This window comes from Vanessa atalanta, chromosome 2 (assembly GCF_905147765.1).
Source record: "Vanessa atalanta chromosome 2, ilVanAtal1.2, whole genome shotgun sequence".
In the NCBI taxonomy this organism is placed as follows: Eukaryota; Metazoa; Arthropoda; class Insecta; order Lepidoptera; family Nymphalidae; genus Vanessa; species Vanessa atalanta.
In genome coordinates, this window is record NC_061872.1 from 4,596,596 (window position 1) to 4,618,064 (window position 21,469).

The 21,469-nt window shown below is 31.1% G+C and overlaps 1 protein-coding gene across 1 annotated transcript in view; it reads left to right on the top strand.

The window, feature by feature from the left end:
- Positions 1-21,469, top strand: part of LOC125070328 (division abnormally delayed protein) — a 92,810-nt gene that overhangs the window by 42,244 nt on the left and 29,097 nt on the right. The window lies entirely within an intron of this gene.

Sequence of the window (21,469 nt, forward strand, 5' to 3'; positions counted from 1 at the left end):
AGACTCAATAAGCTATTAGTGATAATTATGCAGATTAGAACCTTTATTTATACGTTGATAATTATATAGCCAATAAAAAAAATGATTGACAATCACTTGTGCACATCCTGCATTGGTTGTCTGGCCGGCCTCCCTTGAAGTTCGCCGCTGTGGCCGAAATTGGTCAGGACAACGTCATCATCAATTAGAAATACACTAAAATTGCTGAAATAAAATATGCATATAATTTAAATTAAATAAATTTAGACTGTACGGGGGCGTAACCGAACCTGCCTGGCTGGTTTCGCCCGTGTTTGTTATTTCTGTATCTCTGTCTGAATATTTCTAACGAAAATATATCTGTCTCTATTCAGTGCGTAACTTTATATGGACCACAGTTTTACGACCCTGCTACTACAATACTAGATTACTTTACTACAACTTCTACTGTTAGACTGCTTAGCCAATGTCTAAAATTTTATTTGTCTGAACATTTGCTCAATATGTTTAATACTCGATTGGGTTACTTTGAATTTTAATCTGGAGTCTTATTTTTAACGAGAGTATGGTTAATTCAGTAGGTACATGCAAGTGGAATGAAAGCTGTTGATTCAGAATAGTTTTACTCATATCTATGTTACATATATAAACGATGCATTTTTCAATTCAATTCAGAATGGTACATTGTTTTTCTAGACTATCAATATGCAGGTGTAATGCATTTTAGAAATAATTTAAATTTCACCTACCCAAAGGCCCCACAGAAAACATAAAGTAGAGAAACAGGCTGGGTACATATTTATTACAGATGTATATAAGACAACCATGGGCATAAATATACTATTGGGACTTCATTCGATGCTTAAATGTATCTTTACACAGATTACGTAATATAGATAATTGTTATTGATTCTGGTATAAACATACATTTGAATGCTTAATTATTTTAAATCACAAATTATCTAAAAATCTTTAGACTTCGTAAGAGCTAAGTAGAATATTATTAAATATACTTTCTTAAGGTCGCATCCTTGATTATATTACACAGAACATGTATAATTTATAAATAATCATTGAATATTAAATATTGGCAGGTTACCTATCTAAGGTTATCTGGTATGATACCATCTACTATTCAGTTATTTCACCTCCGAACAAAGGGTTCAATAACCCTATCAATACAGGGTAGGACATCTAAGACCACTCGAAGAGCATTGCATTGACGTTGTAAGGAACAGCTTAATATATTTAGAAGTGGCAATGTCCAGGAGAACACTCACCACTGCGTGTGTACTTTACACAAGTGTGATATAATATTTTTGATGTCTATGATTCAGATCCCAAAATTCCTTTGATGATTAAAGAATGCTCAAAAATCTAAACGGGCAAAGGAGGTCGTGTTAAAAGCTGAAATGATTTATTACAGTATAAAAGCAGCGTGGCTGTTCCCTTACCCCGGGCTTGTATGAATAATGGGTTGGAAGCGCCCGTGGCGCTGCCCGATCGATTCCGCCTCTACAAAACAGTTTAACATTAATTCTCATTTGAGAAATTCTATCGCAATTTAACTTTAGTGAGATCTATTTGCAATACTATTAGTATTTATTAGATGTAAAACTAATTTAAATATATGTATTGATGCATGTAACCGAATTAGTATGTCCTTGAACATAAAGTAAAAGCTTGCAAATGTTCAACTGATTGGCAAAATAATCTTATTATTTATCTTGAGAAGATTTAAAACTTTTACGATTGATACCGCATTGGATATGTTAGTAGGTAGGTTAAATATAAAGAATAATTTTTATAACTGTCCGTTACATTTGTGTAAAAACGTATGTAGCCTCTTTGGTTAAAAACTTTTATCAGTAACAGTTAATATATAGTAAATACGCCTTCCCGAAGTTATACCATTTTACCAGTTATTTTACTGTTTTCATTCACTTATTATTCCGCTTACAAGAAATACTATTCATTTTAAACCGGATTAGTAAGTTAGTAATTGCAGTCACGAGAGATATAACTGTGGTTAATAATTCTTCCAATGACTATGTGTCTGTGTCTATCGGCTAAGGTGACAAGTTATAATTAGGTGGCACATTTGTTCGTCTGTCTTCCAACAAACTTCCCACCGATCTAAAAATTAAATACAAAGATTGCACTTGTGGCATTTCTCAGGCACACAATCCAATTTTCAATTCAAAAGGATTCCAAAATTAGCCTAAAGTTGTAATTGTAAAGTTCGATAGCACCCCTTTAAACTACCGCGATGGAAGAAATTAAGTACTTAATTTTGATTGGATTGAATCGCTATTATCATTAATAGCCGCGTTAGCAAATCATAAAGAAATTTTGCTCTACAGCTCTCCAGCTTATCAGCTATGAGAATTATATTTTATTGATCAGTATCTGTTAAAGAGTCTTACTATGTTATAAAGGATATCCTAATCTAATATCCTGCGCGCCTGAACCGCAGCCGGGTAAAATATATAGTCTCAGAGTGACCAAAATAAGGTTCAATAATAAGATAGAAAAATAATAATCATTTACAATGTTATTTCAAAGTGCGAAAATACTATTCAAATTATTACACGAACTAAATCAATTTATGTGTTTTATTAAGTTGTTTGTTTTGCGTTAAACCGTAATGATACCTTGATCAATGTTGCGTGAGTATTTCGTTCATTTCTGCGAATATTGTAAGGAGTTTCAATTTACATTCAAGGGTAATTATGTAAACGAAATAATTCAATAAATACTTTAACGAAGAAAGTTTTACTTTGGTATTATGATAGGTATATTAAACATAATAAACTAAATTAGACGTAGAAACTTTATCAATAATTTGAAAACTGATATTATTATAATCAAAATATACTTTATGTGAGTGAGCCGTTAAAGGTACTTTTGAGTTTTTATTTACTAACTTCATTTATCTACTTACATAAATAAACTACCGGTAATATAACACAAACAAAGTGTATTATTGACGTAATAATATAATTTATAAATAAAAAAGTTATCTGAAATCAATTAAGATGAAACTATCGCTACTAAATAATATTAAATATGTAAAAGTTATCGATCAATAACCTCATTAACTCGCCAATTTAGATAATAACCCAACTCAATGAAATATAACACTCAAATATTTTATTATATTTGTATAAGGAAATATTTTATTGTTTATATTGTTCTATCAGATACAATAAAAAAACCACCAGGTAAATAAAATATTAAAAGAATTATTTTTAATTAACTTATGGTTAATTTGATATGCTTCGATTATCTATAAAAACAGACCACTGGACTCGGTCTCCTCTCCATTTTGCAGACCGGGAGCTTAATGCACCTTGTTATTTTTTTTCGCCGAGCATTAAATTTAAAAAACAAATTATGCATATGACAATTCAAAGGTGCTTGTTTGGGTTTAGTACGTCAATCATCAGTTAAGATCCACGAGTTCTAACCACTAGGCCATTGCAGAGGCTAAAAATGCCATAAAGGCGCAGAACGAGATAGCTTTGCCTAATTTCATGGTTTCATAGTCTGGAGCCTCTGAACCCACGTCACGATGTACATACACTGTCTGTGACGTGTGCAAAACTATTCTATACTCACATAATACGCAACGTTTACTTCGCATAAAAGAGTACACTTTAGCAGAATAGTATCCTTTGCTTAGATAAACTTGTCAAGTTTTAGATACCACATGCTTGATCTTTATTTTATAGACAATGTTAGTAAAAGAGAATAAACTGTTGGGCAAAGGCTTCACCACGCTGCGCCAAAACATGTTGGTGGAGTCGGGTAGAGGTTAGATATTTTATACATAATTCCATCGTTAGTTACTTGGTGGTAGGGCTTAGGTCTGGATCGGTGGGGTATTGACGATGTAAGGGACAGTTACTTTTATTTACACGGCCTATGTCTATGGGCGGTAGAGACCACTTAGATACCACTATAAGTTGACCCATTTGACAGTATGCCTATCGAATTTTAATGAATATAAAAAAAATCATTATATTACAGTTGTTTCTCGTTTACATTTTTGTTATTCATTTTGTAACATACTTTCATTTTAATACGTATGACTGATACAATTTGTTAATTTTAGAATAAGTCTCATCTGATTGATTTGTCAAATTAGACCAGCTTGACAACTGGCATCCCACGAGGAGGATGACTCCATTAATTCTACCAACCCGCTTTGGAGCAGCATTGTGGAATATGCTCCAAACCTACTCCTCAGAAGGAGAGGAGGCCTTAGCCTAGCAGTGGGAAATTAACAAGATTTCAATGTTAATGTATGTTGTTTCATTTTAAATTTAAACCGCGGCAGATAAAATAAATCTAATAATTTTGTTTTAATTTATATACATAATATCAATAACGTTTAAGTCACTTATTTTAATGTAATTTATTTTATTTCATAATCTGTGTCGATGACCCCGTCAATTTTAAAAAAACAATCAATTTCGTCAACTGTTATATCAAATTAAAAACGAAAACGATGAGACATTAAAATTTTATAAACCGTTAAGATATATTCCTATTGTTTTTTGCGTAATTTGTTATGCTCATTTTTTATTTATAATATTTTAAATTTGAACCTTAAGTCAAGGTACTATCGATTAAAATCTATAGATATCATATGAATTAGATACGATTAAACGTTTAGACCTCGTCGTGGGCGGACAGACCGCTGAGACATGTTAATGGAAATAAAAATTTTGATATTTATTTTATCGCAGTTCCTGTGTTTTCCGTTATAATTTATACGTTATAATATTTACTATGAAATTATAGTTTAAATAAATTGTAATTATATCATGTTTCGATCCCGTGGTTTAATGTGTACCGTGTCATCCGGGCGAGATTAAAAAGTCCATGTAATGACTTAATTTTCTTCCGGTGACATTTAATTATTATTATTAATACGTATACATTTTTATGACATTTTATAGCATTCATTAGTAAATATAGTATACTAATATTTTGTCAGTTTCGAAACATTTCATATAAACAAACAGATAGACAGACACACACACTTAAATCAATGATACTCGCGATAAATATATCTATATATTGTTTATGATTTAATTAGATATATATCGTGTATTAAATATACCTTCATTTTGAACCCAATCTTAGTTAATTACTATAGTTACGTAAACACTTTTTACACAACATTTCTCGAGCGCCGCATTCAAATTGGAACTAATGGCGTAGAAAATGCAGTAACTACCATAATCGGATGTCATTCAAGGCGTAATTGTTGAATAATATGAAAACTTTTTTAACAGGATCGTTTTTGAACGATTCTTTTCATTTATAAAGAATATATTTGAAAATATTATCCTTAATTTTCGTTTAAAATTTAAGCAAAGAGTTAGACTTTATTGTATGTAAATTAAACATTACAAATATAACAGTTGATGTTCTATCGGCTTACAAAATAATGGCCTTGATGAGATGACAGGTTGTCGATATTCGATACAGGTAATATTATTGATGAATGAGAATGACTGTTTCAGAAATACGATGATACAACCTTGCTTTTTGGGTAGGGCGACGGCGACCCCCTACTTTATATTTATTAGAGAAACATCGCAGCAAACGAGCGCGAATTGACTATGTAAATATATACGTCAAGACAGGATGACTGTTATACTTATTAGTGAATATATTAATAATGTAACCGAAAAGCCGCTAGCCCACCTGCAAACCCCCCGGTGATGCAGATGTCCGTGGGCTATGGTAGTCACTGGTTATTGGTAATTCGACGTTATCCCGTTAGGAGGTGATAAGGGTGACCTATTTTAGATAATTTTATCCCCCATGATGCAAGTGTGAACCATTTTTGAGTTATCACGTTTATTAGATTTTTTTAAAAAAATAAGTCATAATTGCAAATGGCGATTGAACACGCAGGACATATACAAATATAGGACTCTCTATTTCTTCGCTCGACCCGGGACAGTACACACTGCTACTGAGAATTTTTCGACTGAAAGGCCCAATAAATATAACCCGCCCGACCTGGGATTTGGACCCCATGGGATTTGCGGCTTTATATCTAGCCACTAAACCAACGTAGCAGTCTCATAGCGAAAACAACAATCAGTAGACAGTGACTGTACTACTAATTGCTGTAATTGTGTCTGTGTTCATAGTGTGTGCTGTGGTCAGTAACCTGTCCATGTCGATAGCTCTATAGCTTAGATATTAAACCATAATTGTCTCGTTCTAGTCGCTAGTTCATAGAGCTGCAGATCTCAAAATCCTCGCTTTAAGCCACCGGTCGGGGAATTAAATGGTTGTCTTGTTATTTGGCATATAATAATAAAACTACATAATAACATTCTAAGAAAGCTTATATCATAAAGACAATTATATAATTTATTTATGAATACAACTAGTTTTTAAACTTTTGCTCCTGTTTATTTTACAACTATTGATAAATTACAATAAACAAATATAACACTTTAAATTATAATAGTACAAACATATTAACTAAGTTTAAAACCGTAAATGGAAATTTTACTTTAATTTAAGCCTAAGTTGAAATATTTAAAAAGAAAATGCTGAGATTGTAAAGTAAATTAACCGATGTCTTTATACAAATTGTATTTTCAAGTAACAAATACATTGTACACGATTTGAATAACGCTTACTTGCATTTGTTCGTTCATTGAACTGAAATCGAGCTCGTGTTGCAAAAAATATAACCAGTCATTATTGTATCATATGACGGTCTGTAATGATGTCAAACCATAGTAAACTTATACATATTTTCTTTATAAAAACAGAATAATTTGTTTTTTTTTTTTATAATAATTAGGCAGACTGATTGACATTGGCAGTGTTAGAAATATTAATTATTCCTTAAATAGACGATGCACCACCAACCTATGGATTTTAGAATTTATGTCTAAAATTCAAAGCCTTACCACCAAGTATAAACTGTATACACATAATGTATGGTGTGGTGCAAAAACCTCTCCTGCTACGGATGAGAATGGCCTTCAATTTCGAATTCGAGACGAATTGTAAACTCAAATTTTGTACTAAAAATTCAACAGTTCTTACTGAATCCTGCAATCTTTGGTTAAATGTGTCTTGTTTTATACTTTTTGTTCAGATAATTCCGACTCTAAATGGAAACTAAATATAATCACATCTATATAAATACATACAGCCTTAATATATTTAAAAAAAACACTATAAAGTCAATAGTATTATTATTTACTTATTCGTATAGAAAATTGGAAATATAATATCTTTTAGATCTAATATCTTAAACGATGCTTATGAATAACATGAATAGTTACAGTTTATATGATATGATATTGGATATTGTCAATATTTTTTTATTTGTGTTTTACAAACTTAGCTTCATAAATTTAGATGAATTAAATCTTAGTTAATTAGTATTTAATAATTGTGAAGGTATATGTTAAATTGGCGTGAAGATTATATCATTTTGCATTTCGTACAATAGTATTGTGTTGCCAAGTTATAATTTTTCGTCACGGGTACCTTCAAACTATAAGGCAGTCTTTATAATATTGAGTAATAATAAAGGCTCAGTACTCTCAAATATAAATAGGCATTTTATTTTATTTTCGTTTGAATTATTTATTATAAAATAATCTTTACCCATAAGATCAACCTGCAAAATCAAAATATATAACTACTGTACTCCGCAAGAATACGAATGTTTTCTTTCCGTAGATACGTAAACAGGGTGTTAGATAGAGAGATAGACACGAGAGCGGTATTTTAATTATTAGGTTTTTGTTTTTTCGCGGTATATAATATGGAAACTTAAAAAGTATAAGTGTTTCTTAGTAATGTTTTATAAAATACTAGTTGTCGCCCGCGGCCTCATTCACGTTTAGGCGTTGGTCGTCAGGTGTAAGGCATAAAAAAGTAGTCTATCTCATTCCTTGAAGTCAAGCTTTCTTCAAAGAGCAAAAAAGAGAGTTACTTTCGACAGTTGGACGAATTTAGTCTCATCTAAACAGTTTCGCAAATATTTCAAATGAAAGTTTGATACTAAATTAAACAATGCAAATGTTTATTAAATACATCGTGACATCAAATACCCGCACGCTTGCGCTTACGAAATATTTGCATTGACTTGCATTTTAGTCGTACTTTGACATGCAATGCCCCGAGGACGCAGCTCCGGTTTCGTACACACATAATGCGTCGTCAAAGGATCATACGATACTTTCATAATAACTCTTTTTAACCCGTCGCCGCTGAGGGCTTCATTATCCTTGATATGAATATCTCCGCATTATTTATACGAAGCCCGCATGGACTTCGCTTGTGTCTAACAGTATAAAGTTTTTAATTATTATTTTAATGTGGATTATGAGATGTTTGTGTGATATCATTTCAAATGAAATGAGGTTTTATATAATAAAGAAAAATAAAAATTGACATTTCTTATTCTATCTCATTATTTTCGCCTATTCTAATCGGGGAAGGAATTAATATAAACAAACCGTAGTTGTACGTATTCCGTGCGATTTCCTAATAGCTCATATATATTGTGCACTACTGACAGTTCTTAATTAATACATATTTATTTATAATGCAACACCGTTCCACTTTGATTTGACATCTATATTTACGATAGTAGATTCGTCGACGTTCGAAACGGCATTTTTTCGCAAATCCATAATGAAGATCATAGATTATACAATCTCTCGACCAACGATATCGCTTCAATTCAATATCAAATGTTGTTCATTTGATTTTTGTCCTCTTGTTGTATACACTTATTAACATAGGAATTAATATATAAATCTTGACCGCGTGGAATAGTGGCAAGAATGCTAGCAGCATTTCGTTGAAATAGACTTGATACTATTTGAAAATTATCGATGAGAGATGAAAATCGGAATTTTAATAACGCCTCTATGTTAGAATTTACTATTATTATATAATATTATTTCTTGTATTATATATATTTACTAAATATATATAGAAACAATACTAGTAAAGATATGAAGTTACAGTTGTAATGTACCCTAATAGATTTTGATAAATTAAAGTGGCTGCTGTGTTATTTTTATTCTTAAATTTGTTTTAAAACCACAGGATAACATTTGCGTTGCTAATGAATGGTTACGAGGCTAGAACGAGCCTTTATCCCGAACTAAGCGTTAATGTTGCCTCCAAATGACGCGTTTAGCATACATTTAGTTAGGTGCTACTTCGTAAATTTTCTTAGGGCTACCAATATTAAATTATATAAGTTTATAGATATTATTATAGTAGATTTACCACTGTTGTTGTATTTGGTCAATTCTATTCATGGACTGACTCTGTAAGAAGCATTTATACTAGCTACCAACCACGGTATATTACGCTGGAATATACCCCACATTCAAAAAAAGTGCGTACACATTTGTTAAAGGCCGGCAACGCACCTGCAAGCCCCCCGGTGTTGTAGATGTCCATGGGCGATGGTTGTCACTTTCCGTCAGATGAGCCTCCTGCTTGTTTGCCACCTGTAACATAAAAAAAATCAAAATTGAATTCAAAAACTTTTGTAGTAAAATAATAGTCTATAAAAAACGTCTGTACGTTTAAAATAAATGTATGTTTTGGTTATTTTATAATCGCATATTGATTTAAATATCTTAAATAATAACCAATAATAATTACAATGTTAAACTTCTTATGGTATGTTCAGGTTACTTATTTAGTATTATCTTTATTCAATATTCCGACAGCGTTTTCTCATATTTTTTTTTAATTTACATACACAGTAGCAAAAATAATGAGATACATAGTAAAAAATAAATAGCTACTTACGCTTGTCAAAGAGCTATGTCTACGAGCTATGTCAAAGAAATACAAAAAATATGTGTTATTAAATATAATTAAATCAAAGAAGACTAATTTATCATAATATTTATCATTATCAACCTTTTTATTACAAGGAAGTCGTCATGTGTAATTATTCCGCTTTGCTAATGAAACTACTGAACTTGTGTTGTCGTCTTATATTATAGACGCTATATGCAATGTATGAGTAATACACATTTTCTTATGTAATCTTAAATATTTACTTAACCTTATTAACAGCGGCTTAGTTATTACGATCTGAGAATACGTGCATATTTTTGAACGATTGTTAAGGCGCTTGTTTGTGAAATTATATCCCATGTTCTCATTCGTAATCTCATTGTTTTGTTTTTCAGTTTGCTGTAATATTGTAGGTAAAAAAATATTTTAAATTGTAAGCCAAACGAAGTTCAGTTCAAAGTTGATTAAAATATTGTACAATGAATATACGAAGTATCTGTTTGACAAGGATTCTTATTGTCATTTTTATTGTTACGAAGCTCAAAAAATTATTAATCCATTATTATTTTTTTAGGTATTGTATTATTTTTTTCGTACATTTTTTATGGTTCACAAAACTAAGTACAAAAAATGTGATTAAATCTCCGATCTTAGAAAAGCTTTAGAAGTAACTACAAGAAGACTTTTTACTGCATACAAAAAACAGAAATTAAGTACAAATGAATTTGTTCGAGTTAAAGTGTACAAAGGCGGCCTTATATGTTTACAGCAATGTCTTATGTCTTCAGTTCAGTCTTTAACATAACAAATGTTAGTATGGAATCGGTATAGCCCAAATACTAGAAGTATTGAGTAATATACACTACTTACAATTAAATACAGCCATGCTTATAAAAATTTATAACACATTTTATGAGTTATACGAAATAAGAATAAACAGGCGTATTTAAATTCTTCTTATGAGCAAAGGTTTCGTTTTCCTCGCCCTATTCGCAACGGTAGTGTACGGTTGCGACGTACTCGTACAAGCCGGCTGCAATTTGTGCCTATTTTAGGCGTTAGGTTACAAAGTGTACGTGAACCTAAATGTTGTAGAAGCGTTAAGAGCGTGTTTGTTAGGCAGTATTTCAAGCTACCATTATAATTTACCAGTCTCGGTGCGCTGGAATATCGTATTTAAACGTGCTGTTTTTATAGAATCTTATAATTATACTTAACTACTTGAGCTCGAGACTTCACTCGCGTTTTAGGGTTTAAAAATAAAATAGCCTATGTACTTCAAGTTCAAGCTTGCTTCATTCCAATTTCATTAAATTCGTTTGAGTGGTTTGGCTGTGAAAGTTGGCTTTTATATTAATACAATGACATATCTGCAAATCTTTAGTATGGGCTATTATCATAATAATAATACTATCGACTTAATTATGTGATCACTGATAAATTTTTAAATAAAAACTCTTCGGTACTAGAATGATATTTTATCACTATAATTATTATATAATATTTAATTTAAATGTTTTTTTTTTTAATTTTCTTAACTTTGTTTTTTGATTGACTTTGCCCGCACGTGTAAAAGTACCTTCTACCACAGCTTATTCTATAAAACTTTGAACATATTTAAAATTAAGATATTTTATCTATAAAGATAACAATCAGTTGAAATATAGCTGATTTATGAATTATCGTGTAAATTTTTGAATTTATCTCATTACATTTTTTGGGAACACGATAATTAAATTTAACTAGCATTTACGTTAACGAGGAATTCTCGTGACTTAAATCGTAATTATGGAACATTTTATTTCTTACAAGGAAAGGAAATACAAGTTTTATTTCTGCTATAATTAAATATATATAATCTTTTGCGCATAATTTATACAAGGATATATTGATAGATTCAGTTATCTTTTGTAGACAACAATTATTTGGTAGCTTATAAACTGTCGCGTTGATCGCGTGACCTTAAGGATGATATGTGGATTTGAGCAAAAGAAGGGTTCAAATCTACTATACAAATAACGTATTGACTGATTGAAAAAAACCTTGTGAATGTAACTGGTATGGACTGATCATCAATTTATTTACGACTGGTTGGTTCACATACAACTACTACTTTAATTTCACAAACTCGTGTTTGATTCGGTTTGTTCCTTCAAAAACGATTCGTTATAAACATTACGGCTCTTGTTTATTAGATGTAATGTATGTATGTATGTATGACGTATTAGATATGAGATTAATTATAGAGATTGGGGTGTATGGGGTATCGTTTGAATCCTTACATCGTCCTCAAAGAAAATGGCTGCAAATTATGTGCGTGTGTGTGTTGCAATTTAATCATTCCTTGTAATCGTGTTTTTAATTTTATTCAAGTACGCAAATATTTGTTAATTTGATTGCGTTTTCTTACCTATTTATTATCCTTAGAAAATCCGGAGGGAATATTATGAATATTTAAATAGCTAAGGCTATATGTTGCTGAACAAAATTTATTATATGGATAGAAGCAACCACTTAATTCGTCGGCCTATTGTAACAGTCCCTCGGCACAGCTTAACAGTGATGGAGGCACGACTGACATTTGAACTTTGGGTCTCAAGGACGGAAATGCACAGCCGAGACCTTGACCTTGCCCTGTGTTTTGCCGTTTATCTTTTGATGGATAATATTTAAACATGCAAATATATCAAAACGTGTGAATAAAAAAACATGTTAAATTATAGAAGTATTTAAAGTTTAATAGTAATAATATTATTTTTGGGCTCATGCGTTGGCAGCCTTGGTAAAATGGTAAAATAAGTTTTAGTATCTCTATGTGTAACTATTCACTATCAGTAAACTTCTTTCAACAAAATGAGTTTGTTGACAGCATCCCGGAGCATATCGTATAGTAGTATTTATATATATAACTATTTTATTTGTATTTAAATAGCAGTATTTTTTTACATTAGCAGTCTGTAAATTTCCCACTGCTGGGCTAAGGACTCCTCTCCCTTTGAGGAGAAGGTTTAGAGCATATTCCACTACGCTGCTCAATGTGAGTTGGTGGTATACACATGTGGCAATTAGACACATGCAGGTTTTCTCACGATGTTTTCCTTCACCGCCGAGTACGAGATGAATTATAAGCACAAATTAAGCACATGAAAATTCAGTGGTGCCTGACAGGGTTTGAACTCGAAATCATCGGTTAAGATGCACGCGTTCTAACCACTAAGCCATCTCGACCTTATATAATTATACAATGCATAATAATGAAAATTTTATGATGTTATGTTATGTTATATTGTTTTCCACAAAAAAAAAATTAATACCTCTATCAATGATCAAAGTCCATACGATACTTGTATTATATAATAAACTCGTCCGTCACTTTATGCATTTATAAACGAAACCTATACTTATATGCTTAAACTTACGAGCACTGTCTATAACGTTCTAATTGTATAATAATATACCTATCATGCTCTACAATTGATAACTGGAAGTTTGCATATGTTGTTGTAATTAATACTAGGACAAGGTAATTAATGAATGATATGTGTTACAGCAGTCGCTTGCATTCTGCATTATATTTAAACATATGTGTATATAAATACTTCTTTTAGAAGGAATAAAACAAAGTCTGAAATTAAAAAATATAATTTGAATACGGAACAATAGTTTTAGATATCGTACAATATGTTAGAATAAAAACATAAATTTATATTTTATGTACCGGCAAATGGGCCACCTGATATTAAGTGGTGACCAACACACATAGACACTGCTTACTTCTATGCGTCACCAATCTTGGTAACTAAGATGTTATGACTGACTGTTTGGCGGCAGAATACCTGATGAGTGATCATGAGATACCAACCACCAAGTGTCGTAAAACGTAGTATCCTATCTTATTCTCATAGGTATGCCCTATGTTTACTAGTGTGAAGCGAGGACTGGTTGCTTACAAAAACAAGTCTGTGGAAACATTATTATTATACATTTATTTTAAGAAAATAAATCGAAGTGCCTTCAAGTAAATACCTTCGTATTTAATTCTGCATTAAGTAAGGATAGATAATAGTAGTTAAGCAAAGGTGCAATTTGCGCGGTGCAGTAACTACCAGCTAACATTTAACAATAAATATATTAACACCGCGTCAACACGAGCGCACCGTGAGCGCGCCGTGAGCGCATCGCCCCGCCTGCACTCTGCAACATTTAGAAATGTTTACGTTATACGATTACTTAACAAAACGATGGGTAGAAATGCACACGTTAGTGTAACTTATTATAATAAGTTCAGTATCCACGATGACGCTCCCAAAGCATTTTCCCAATTCCAAAACGTAAGATATATTCGAAATGCAGTTACGTTTGTTTCATTTGGTAATCTTATAAATTATTTTAACATGTTCTTAGTAACTTCCTTTGGCGGTAAATTTTTAGTATATATTATTAACTAATTCTCTCATTTCAAATTCGAATCTTACTTAATGCCACGATGTGAATGACAATGCAAGAAAAAAAAAAACAATAACTGCTTATAATTATGAATAATTTTATTTTAAAGTTACTAAGAACACGTATTTATAAAACCTACATAAACTGAATATTGCTCCTAGTTCGTGTGTCCTATAAATTGATGTTCGTAATACATAATAGAAATATGATTTCATTCGAGTTTATCCAGGTCTCATCTTATTCAGCGAGTCGAGTGGTTCTCTAGATCCGTAATCAGACGGAGACGTGCTTAGATATACAGTGATATTTACCCTCGAGCTCGACGTTTTATATGTTGTAAATACGCATAGCGGCTATATATTTACGAGTACTACTGAGGTAACAAAAAGGGCTCTGATTGAAAAAGGTCGATGTTACGAGGAATAAACGGAAAAAGCAATTTTGTATAATGTTTAAAGGTTTTTGTATTTTATATTTATTAAAGCGACGTGCTTTAGGTCCTTACTAAAAGAGATATATTAAAAAAAAAACCTTTTTTGATTCTTTGGTTGCTTGTACGGCTGCAGATTCGGAAGTAAGTCTCTTATTGGCTATTGGTACTAGAATACTTCTTTCTTACTTAGCTGTTCCCCGTCTAGAATAGCCGCCATTGCAAGATTTGGTCAGGAGGACACCGACATATGTACAGTCAGAGTAAGAAAACCTTCGTCAGTTTTCAAATTCATTCCTTTATCAAATCGTAAACTCTTAGTACATTTTGAAACTAAAGCATTAAATAGAAAACTGCATATAAAATTAAACTATCATAGTATGATAACTAGGTTTAAAATAGTGTACATTGCGACGCAATATGTCATACTCAATCGGTAAAGCAGATTATCGCACATACTGAGCACACGAAAATAGACCTTAAGGTGACGAACCTTTTCTTACCCCGACTGTACATTTTATTGAAGATAATTAATATATAATTCTACACTATATTATAATCTATCGCCCGGAATCTTCTGTCACCGTTGTCACCGCTTTGAGTGTCATTTTACTTAAGCGAGTTTTAAAAAATATTTTATAACTTTTCAAAAGACTCGTCGAAATTATAATAAAATAAGAGATACTTATTTTTGCGAAAATGCTAAAATTAATGTCTACCAATTAACGTTAAATTAAAATGTTAATTTTCTTGTTAATGTAATATTTACTTTTATTTATAAATTCTAGCTTCATATTTTTTCGTTCTCTTGTAGTGTCAACGCTGGTTGACCGGAAAATATTATCTTTAATAGTTTTACTACGATATTTCTCGAGGCTACTTTGACAGTAGATACATCTTGTACATAATTAAGTGTCATGTAGTTGTAATAAATTAATGATTTACATATACATATATTTATATTACCTTCTTTGAAAATATTATAACACATTTCTCATCAGAAAATATAACTTGTACTATTATTATTAAAAAAAAAACAAAATCTTCACATATAATTAGTAATAGGCTAGTAAAAATAATGTATAATATTAATTAACAAGCAAATTGTTTTTGATATAAAATGTGAGACTGAACTTGTAAGCTATGGTTATAATCAAGTTCATATTTCTTTTTATTTTGTTTGACATCTCGTTAATTCGTGGCCAATGCAGATGCAGCTCTGCCAAAATGCTGCGCTCAATAAAAAAAGTGATATCGCGTTAATTAAAAAAGAAACGAATAGAAAAAAATACATAACATACATTGTGGAAGTTTAAGAGTGATAATAATTGCTTATTATTTTTTTATACCGATAAGTATATGTACCGACACAAATATGACGCTAGTTTCTGAGCCAAAAGTGGTTTTGTTGTACCTTTCCACAACGCTGCTGGAGATAAAACATGAAAGCGAAATATTTCTATGCAGAATGGCTGCAGATAGCCGCTGAAGTGAAATTGGGGTCGGTGTGGAAATCCGCATTGATATTTCACACATATTCGCATTCCGCATTCGTGCCAATGATTTAAACCTGCGCGATAATTATTTGGTATTGCTAATCGTGTAGGATTCGCGCTTCCATGGATTTGATTGCTTTTAGAAATTACGCTACGTACGTTACCATAACACAGTTAATTTCGGTAAATTCAGCCAGAAAAAAAATACCGCGAATATTTTATTATTTGTATTTAAAATCTATCAATTAGTAGTATCAGTTCTTAAAGAAAATTAATTATTGAACTAGTTTCAGAAATATAATAACAAAATTTGACTCGAATATAGGAACAGGTGGTGTTAACAAGATGCTTGTAAAAATGTTTAATTTACGAGTCAAGAAATCAGACTATTTAAACCACAGACTAAATAGTACAGTTTCAGTAAACAGTTGAATAGTGAATTAAATAAAATGCATTAAGAAACAAATAGAGTGTTCAGGTTCACTCTTAGTTTACAACTAAATGCAGCAGAGACTAAACATGCACTGCGCTTAGTACTGCACGGTTATTCGATATAATCCAAACTGTTTACTACTTCTAATGAATTAATACTCCTGGTACGCCGAATACTTTTACTCGCTACTTACTTTATTCTCGTCGTAAATTACATTCCAATTTTTATCAAGAATGTATTTTAAAAGGTGGCGATTATTAATATTAATTCAATAAAATCTGACAAGTGTTGAAATCAACTAGCAATATATTTTGTGACGTCACCTTTCTAGCGTCTGACATTTCAGGCATTAAGCACCCAGTGACACATTTTGTTAAAATGTTTCCACTAAAGTTAAATTGTGGAATAGGATTAATGCAGTATCGTCGACTTTGCCTTAATCGGATATAAAAAATAGTGGTAATTATCTTCTTCCTAAAATAAACAACTTAGAAACACCGCGCCATTGCTTTTATCGAGAAAACTTTTAACGACCTTTTAATAGGTCCTAAGTGCTTAAGTGCACTTGTGTCAAATAAAAAAGGTGCAATCTTAGAAAAGTATTTGCATTTCCCAGATAGTTTTGCAAATGAAAATACATTAGAAAACGTAAAAACATTTGTGTTATCTTGTCTAAATAAACTATTAAAATAACACTTCGATATTGGCTGTCAGTTAACGTGTTCGTATTCCGAATCTGTTAAAAATAGACAACTACCGTATTGGTTTTCATTATTTATGATTTCAACCAACCGAACTTAGTTTATTTTACATTTCGATTAACATTTAATTCTAAAACTGTGGTTTCGGTTTATGATAAATTTCTAAATAAATTAATATAAGTAAGTTTATTTTTTCAAGCTGTTATCTTTTCAATACTTTTATATGATCACACTTTATTTAAATACCTTACGATAGATTTATTATCGCTATTTAACAAATATTATATTTTGTATTTAAAATTAAATAAAATGCGACCAAACTTTAAGATTTTATTATGTGAGTTTTGATGCGTACATATTTTTAAGTATTAAAACAATAAAATCTTCACAATAACCACAATTTTATAGATACTTTCAAAGATATGAATATAATACGACGCGCCACGCGCTGTTTTCGTCGTATAATAATCGTAAAGCTATTAGTGTTGTGTTGATAGTCCATCTCAATCTTATTGAGTTAATCGGTAAAATATTCAAAAAAAAATTCACTACCCACATTCGATACTAGAAAAAAATTAGAGTTCAGTGAACAAATTATTTAGTTTATTTTTTAATATATTATTTTAGGATTAATATACAAGAAGGAATTCATATATAAATATATATATATATTTAAAGCAGAATTACAGGTAAATGATATATTACCTAGAACTTAAATATTCATCATTTTCCCAATAGTTATAAATATTAAAACGTGAAATTTCATTGCGGTTCATTCGACGGTAATGGCGCATTTTCTCTGTAACGATTCAATTTATCAACATGAAGGGACAATCATAGATAAACAACGTAAGGAACAGCCTTAGAGAGACTCCCACTTTACCGGTTCGAATCGGAGATCGCGCTTTCTGAACACAGTAAATTATTTTAATCACCGCGTTGGCGTAAATAAGCAAGCTCGAGCATTTGTCTTGATGTCGTTTGAAATAAATCACATTTCTGAATTAAGTTTTATCGCCATGAACTCCACTTCTATTAAAACCTCTTTACAGTCCAATAAAAAAGTTTTTTTTTGTAAATCGACTGCTTGGCGTAGTTGGCATTTGCTTAGTAACGACATAATTACATTTCTTTTATTCGAACAAATAACGCAAGTAGAAAATACTTGCTCCGGAAACCTGGTGGATTTTAGCTATACACACTAATAAGCAAAATATTTGCCTCAACAGTTATTCCGGTCAGTAGCACTGCAGGCTTGTGTTAATTGTTTTGTGAACACGAAAATATTTTAAGATGTTTTAGTTATATGTGAGTTAAGACCACGTGTGGATGATATGTTTCGTTATATTTACGAGTATACTCAAATTTTATGTAAAGCTCTTATTTATATTAAGATAAGCACAAAGCTTACTTTTACATTTTGTATAAAATTCGTATTTGTTTCTCTATTACGACAAAATACCAATATCATTGCAAAGTTAGTCTCAATTTAGATTCAGTTTCACGGACCGCCAACGTATAAACAAGTTAAAGTAGTTTATTATCGATCTATCTGCCGTAAACTTGTGCCAAGATTTATTATCTCAAGATGGTGTTGCAGAAGACAAAATAACATTATCTGAAAGCGTTATAATATGCTGCATTTTTTACAAATGTTTATTTTTAAATTTTTATCAAATAATTCCATTTAATTGAATATACAGATAATATTTGAAAGATTCATTTTTACGTTATCGTGCTTAGGAGATTCTGAGTTGAATCGTAAACTGCAAAATGAACTTAAGCTTTTCTGTACTTAGGCATTAAACTCATTAATTATTCCAGCTTAAGAATTTTTTATAACAGCAAAATTACTTCGCAACTTTTAGAAATATTTTTTCCTCTTTGTAAATAAAGCTGTTAAAATATTCAAGAAAAAAGTATTCAAATTACAAATCTTCAAGCAAAGGCTCCATTGAAAAACTAATTTCAACGAGTTGGGATTTGAAGTCTAAGTAGATTCTCCCACTAAGGATCTTGTCACGATTCTTTTAAAATTTCTCATTACAGCGAAGTCTTCGTTATTCTAATTTTTTCATTTACTATGCGAAAGCAAGTGACCATTGGTTCTCTATAAGAAATACTAAGTTGTAAGGAACGTGGCCGCCATCAGCATTCAGAACCGAGAGATTATGGTCGTTGAGCCTGTGACTTGCTCACTGACCCTACAACCAAAACAGCAATACAGAGCATGTTTATTGGCGGTAGAATGATGACAAGGCAGTAACATCTAACCAGACGAGGTGACCCAAAGCTCTGCCACTAAAAAGGACTCGTAATAACTCGAAGAATGCCTGGGAGTATACCTACTAGTATACTTGCTAAAATTATCTTTGTATTTCCTGCTTTATAGTATCAATTCGAGTATCGAACGGGCAATCTGTCTGCAATCCTGACCTTGGCACCGATTGCCGACACAGACAACACATATCAAACTATAGCTATACAGTATGGTTCTAAAACTATGTAGGTAAAATGTAAAGGGTTGATATACAAAGTTAAACAGAAGCTGCCTTTTTCTTAAAGTTAGCTTAAGTACCAAAATTTATCCCAAGCGTTTATTGTTACAAAATTATGTATATGGCTGGAAACCTAACTGGTACCGAAAAAATATTAATATAAAATTTCAAATTTACAGCATGACATGCAATGACATTACATAATTAGTTTCTTGAATGGCAACGATAAAATATTAAAAAAAAAAACGATTATTTCTATATAATATTTAGGTTATGTAACATTGCTTTAGTTAAATGACGTTTATATCATGTATTGAGATATTGACGGAAATAATAGTAATTTATTAATATAAAACACAATTTCTACGGATGGTATGGTCTAGGTGAGGTAGGTAAAATCCACTTACCATTCAACCCCCATAAATGTATATATACATATATATCTATGTTTCCGCTTAAATCGTGAGTGAGCTAATTAAAATTAAAAAAAAATAAAACCTTAGATCCCTTGATCGGCAGCGCGGTAGATTTCTTGTATTACTGACGTCTATGGGCAAACGTGATCACCATCAAGTGGCTTTGTAGTTCCTAAATAAATAAAAAACAGGATATGACTATACTCTATATATATATTAATTTGGATATTATATTATATTTAAAAAATATGGCCTAAATACCTTTTGCCAATGGGGATAATTCGTTCCGAACTCGTCATTATACGGAATGTTAATTGAGTCGAAATAATACGTTTAGATTTTTTATATGAGCTCAAAGCTCTACACTGCAGACTCAAGTCTAAAGATACAAATCAAGTTGATTTAAAAAAGAGGTTAGGTTGGTCTTTATTACAAAGCTATAAGGCTTAAAATTGAAACTAAAATAATATAATTGATGTGATTTATATAATAAATACATAGCCTTGAACCAGGGCGGGCATTCACAGCGGTGACAATGTGCCAAATTACAAAACATTCAAGTGTAAATTCGTAATATTATTATCTCGATGGAACGTATATTACGTTTCGTTTTTATCGATATTTCATGGAATATAATATTTTATTGCCTTAATTAAATGTGACTAACATCGGAAGCGTTTTAAGCTAATTAAATTACTTATGCTATATAATATTACGTCGATATCCGAACGAATGAGTATTAATTAATAATAAAATCTAATAACTACTAGAACGACTATTTCAATATTGGCTAGAAATTCAAGCTTAGGTAAAAAACTTTATGCATGATCACTGTTATCTTAAAATAGCGTTATCGTTCACATGAAATGTGATGTATGTTGTTTCCTAGTCTGTGGCTTGTTCGGATAAAAATCACTTGTCTTTCAACACTGATTACACTTGGCCGGATTCCAAAACTTTCAAATAAATAATGCTCAGCCACCTCATACTTCGCAGTGTATTCGTGCAATTCGAACGTTTTTATACAATGCTATTATATAATATCTTTTCGTTTTATGATTCATGAATTGAAAGCTACGGAAATAAGATAAAAAATGCTATAAATTTTACGGAATCCTTACAAGAATAATAAATTGAACATATAGTTGAACATTATTTTTTAATGTTGTAACATAATCATGTATTAGACAACGTTATAATTCAAATATGCTAGGTATTTTGTTGAAAATATCTTTACAG